General features: G+C 34.9%; 1 long non-coding RNA gene across 1 annotated transcript; it reads right to left on the bottom strand.

The window, feature by feature from the left end:
* Positions 1–615: 615 nt before the first annotated feature.
* LOC136759684 (uncharacterized) lies at positions 616–4,919 on the bottom strand. Its single transcript, XR_010820098.1, has 6 exons — positions 4,780–4,919; positions 4,279–4,413; positions 3,806–3,973; positions 2,106–2,279; positions 1,605–1,657; positions 616–880 (listed from the first exon to the last, which is right to left on the bottom strand). It is a non-coding gene; the product is annotated as an uncharacterized LOC136759684 (long non-coding RNA).
* Between the last annotated feature and the right edge of the window lie 219 nt (positions 4,920–5,138).

Here is a 5,138-nt window from a genome sequence, read left to right as displayed (position 1 = left end):
TCTTGAACATGACAATGAGTTCACTGTACTAAACTGGCCCCCACAGTCACCAGATCTCAACCCAATAGAGCATCTTTGGGATGTGGTGGAACGGGAGCTTCGTGCCCTGGATGTGCATCCCACAAATCTCCATCAACTGCAAGATGCTATCCTATCAATATGGGCCAACATTTCTAAAGAATGCATTCAGCACATTGGTGAATTAATGCCACGTAAAATTAAGGCAGTTCTGAAGGCGAAAGGGGGTCAAACACAGTATTAGTATGGTGTTCCTAATAATCCTTTAGGTGAGTGTATATGCCTATAAGCCTATTATATGCCTTCATAGGTCTCTCAAGTTTAATTAATCTGATTGGATAATTTAATAAAAAATCTGCTGGAATTTAGACTTCTTTCTCTGGTGAACTTTCATAAAACAGATTCTTCATGAAATCAGAAAGGTTAATGCTTTGTGAATTATTGTTGATAATGTTAAGTGACTTTCCAATTAATTAACTTCATCAGAATACAACAACCAGGAGTGCTGTACAAGAGCAAGATGTTCTTACTATTAACTATACAGAGTGCTGCAAACCCTGGTGGGCTACATTGAGAGATATAAATAACAAAGCACTGTACATTTCAGAAAGCATCTTTATTACAGATAAAGGTAAATCAGATTCCCAGTTATGCAATTTTGATGGGATTTTAAGAGCAATTTTGGAATATTCCTTAAAGCAAATGCTTAGTCAAAGAAAAACAATTTGAAAACAATATGCAAACCAAGGCAAAATTAATCAATCCTAGCGAAGAGATATAAATGCATTTTAACAGTGTTTCATCTTTGTAACAGGCATCCATGGCTTCTGTTTGCAGCCGTACCAGTTATGGCTTTCCTCACCTACAAGTACAGACGAGAATGATGAAACATTGATCAGAAGGTATTATACCCAGGAACATGTCATTTCCACATCTGGAGCATAATTTTAAAATGAAATAAAGAAGTCAGCATTGGTTCTGCTAACATAGTCGACCAGGTATCCCATTTCGCAGTGGTACTCAGGGTGTCTCCTTGATGCCAAGAGCGTCTACTTCTGTGTCGCCTGTTACCCACCTCTGTAAACACAGACATCCTTGGCACTGTGGAGTATGAGATGTGATACTGTGCTGACTGGAGTGGAGTTGAGAGACAGTGGAAATGCTTTGCAACCACGACTCCTCCAGTCCAGCACATTAAATTCTGTGGCAACTTGACTTGTATGGCATGTTCAAAACTTTGTTGTGCTACATTACAGAGACCCGCTGTGACAGCGCTGATGTCAGTCAGAATCAGATTAGCTGTGCAATAATGATGTGACTTGAGACTGAAGGAGTTTTCTCATTTTATTCATTTAAAAAAAAAATCATCTTCATTAAAAGAAGGTTTGTTCATTTTTTAGAAGTATAAACAGTATGTAATAAAAGGTAATGGTAATGGTAATAAATCAGCTATGATTTGAGAGTACCTTTGAGTTACATTCACATGTCTGGCTCTGGGCTGATACAAAGAAAAAACAAATTAAAAATTAAAACTGAATACATCAACCCAAAAAATTAAAATAAAGTGTTGAATAAATGTTCCTTACCTCAAACTCAGATCAGTTGACTCATGAAGTCTGAGTTCCAGTTGTTATAATACCTGAAATCAGTACAGACTCATTTGAACTCTATGACTTTTACTAATTAAAATAGGTAAAAATAATGTACTTTTGTTTTCATAATTAATAGCTTTCCGCAATTTAATTAAGAAAGCAAATTGGCTCACAATACATTTATAAGGATGTCATGTGATCAAAACCCTAGTTATAATATATAAATACAACATTTTTCTACACATCTCTTCTTTTAATGTTTGTTGACAATAAAATCTGATCTCTATTCCTAATAGGTCAATTCAGTTACACTTATTGATTATTTTTCAACATCTGTCAATAGTAAACAGACTGTTATTCATGTAACCTTATTATAAAGCGTTGCAGTAATTTTGGTGCCAAATGAAATTAATTAATGATAACATCAATGTTTTCATTTAATGAATTGACACATTTTATATATGTAAGTAATACAAGAACAAATAACAAAGGTACCTGAGCCTTGGCAATATGCCCACTTTTTTGGGTTTGCATCATAGTTGCTCACTGTGGCACACCAGGGTCGGCCAGGAACCCAGTCAACCGTGGTGCAGGACTTATACTCCTTGCCCTTGTATGTGAAGGGAAAGACACATGCACCCGACGCATTCCCAGCAGTTGTCGGAGTGTCTGTGGAAAGGACACTTTAGGCTTCATCCCCACAAAAACAACTCTATATTTTACATTTTACATTGTTATGCATTTTAAGATTCTGCATTAAAGTAGTGTTGTCAGATTCCAGTCCTTTTGATCCAATTTTACTTAATTAATGCAATAACTTTCTCAGTTAGGCTTTTTTAAGATTTTCACATTTAATTTTTAATGAATTCTAATACGTTGACAATCCAGATATTGTAGCAACAAAGCATTTTGGATTCTGAAGTGAAGCATTCAATCCACCCAGGTAATCATCCAGATAAGCACTGGTTGGAACAAAATTCAGGATGGACACCCAAAGTCCATTTAACTTATCAGCATTCACATCACAGAAGATTAAACATAGGCTATATCAAGATGATCAAAATGTAATCGTGAAACTATAACAAACGAGTAAACAACTGAAATAAATAACTCATTTAAACATCAACATCTTTCAGTATATGCTCTGTATTTTTGACAATTTGTCTGTTCATTCATTGTGCTTTCGCAGTCCATTTCTACAGTTTCCGAGATGTGCTTCATGTGCGAGCTACAACATGCACATTAATCGTCATACATATAGCAATATCTTGGCCATCTAGTGTGTGCAGGTGGTAACTGCATATGGTTCAGTTTCCCCCCCTAAAACTTAAAATCTTAACTTCTCATAAACGGTCATCCTCCGGAAGCAGGAGAAGAGGTATACAATAAGCATAACCAGTGATTTGGCATAAATACTTTTTTATTCCATAAAATACACATTTGCTGTGGGTAATAACAACTAAATACGTTAATAAATGTCAGAATTAAGCACTTAAATTATTGCAGATGTTTTTATGCTTTTTATTTTGTGCCTCTAGTGGACAATCTGCCCCTGAGTTTGACACTCCTGCAAGTTGATGTCAGTTCATCTGCAGAACATTCATATAAGTAGCACAAAATATGAATATGTTGTGAGTGAAAAAGACTCAAGAGAAGAGAGAAAATGGTCTGGTTTTAATATTGTCCATGTGGGAATGAGTTGGTCCCTGACATAAGGATTATATGTCTCATCAGCACTGTCTGATCATGCAGAAACAAATAACAGTTTTTGTTGGATTTACATTAAATAAAGAAAACTGTTTGCAATGGAAATTTACATTATTTGAACATTCATCTGAGAAGTGTCCCTCAAACCATTCATAAGATTTTTTTTAAAACATCACAATAGAACAGCTTTATAATAAATAAAGCATACATATATAAATCTACTAGAGTTTCCAACTACTACTTTAAGTTACACAATAGAGTAAAAGTAACAGTAAGCAAAGTACAGTATTTCCATGATAGAGCTGTGTGTAAAAAGACCTGCATAAAAGTTGTCCAAGACAATATAATAGGTATTTTACAATAACTTGTGTAAAAAAGGTTTATAAGAGCACCAGAGTAAGTGCTACAATATTGTTCTGTAAAAAGATATGAAATAGAAAAATGTCAAACCCTCCAGAGAAACCCTGGATAAAAAGAGCAGTACATACCTGTACCATCAGGACAGTACCCCCACTGTTTGTCCAAGTCATAGTTGCTGGTTATAGAGCACCATTTTGGAAGAATGCTGCTTTTACTTGTACATGAGGTGTATGACTTCCCTTGGTACACAAAGGGGAATACACATTGCTTGTATTGTTGGCTTTGTGCACCAACTCCTGTTCAAAACATAAACAAGGTTTCAGTATCTTACCATGATCTCTTTATATGTCTCTTAAACAACAACAACAACAACAACAACAAGTATACCAACATGTACACCTGGTATATAGTGATTATTTAGTTCTGTGTAACTGAATTGGAAGAAGTAAACAAAAAGTATATTTTTATTTTTATTAACCATTCACTATTGCAGCCTGATTGGTGTATCTGCATATTCTACTACAGTGATATCAGACTCACATATATAATCATTATCTGCAAAAAATATATATATAATTTTCCCTGGAAATAAATCCCCTACCAAAGGCAGTACAGTAACTCCATTTTTGGTCCTTGTCAAAATCACTGGTCTGTGAACACCAATACCCGAACCAGCTGTCTTTTGCAATGCACAAGTCGAAAGACTCTCCCTTGTACACAAACGGGAAGACGCATCCTGTAAAATCACACAGAAACGAGTGTCAGTATTTGTTTAACCCATCAGTTATTGATGTAGCATTTGTTTGTTAAGCTGTGAGTGTAAACTTGACTTTTAATGCTTAATAAATAAATACATTTACAAAATATGCATAATAAAATTAATCATAATATTAATCATACTTAACATTACATAAATTAATTAATAATTACACAAAATTGTTACAAGGTTCTGAAATCCAAATAGCAACTCTCACAGATACATACAAAATATGAAAACTCTCTGTACTTTTTGAGGAAGAAAAGAACTTCTAATATTTCTATATTTTCAGTTTGCAAATATCTTATAAACATTTCCCAATAAACCATCACCAACAGGACTAACCTGTTCCTTCACTTTTAATGGTGAGGAATACCACAATACCCAAAGCCAGCCACAACATTTTGGACGTGTCTGAAAGATTTTGGATCCAGTGTCATAGAAAATCCAACAATGAGCTGCGATTGCAATGTCTGCAGCATTTATATAAAGGCAGCTCCCACATTTTGCACAACCTATCTTGCCTGTGTGAAAGAAAATAGTTGGGAAATTACTGCCATGAACTTAAGACCTTCTTCCACTTATAAAGACACACACATACAGTTAGAATTTCATAAAACTGGGAGTGGTACAACCTTCTGCTTTTACACTGTCAGTTAATAATCCCTTTTCCCATGTGAATGCTTCTGTTGTAAAGGGCAAGC

The sequence above is a fragment of the Amia ocellicauda genome, chromosome 1, assembly GCF_036373705.1.
Source record: "Amia ocellicauda isolate fAmiCal2 chromosome 1, fAmiCal2.hap1, whole genome shotgun sequence".
Taxonomy (NCBI): Eukaryota; Metazoa; Chordata; class Actinopteri; order Amiiformes; family Amiidae; genus Amia; species Amia ocellicauda.
Note: the sequence above shows the minus strand (reverse complement) of the source record. Positions and strands in the feature narration are given on the sequence as shown.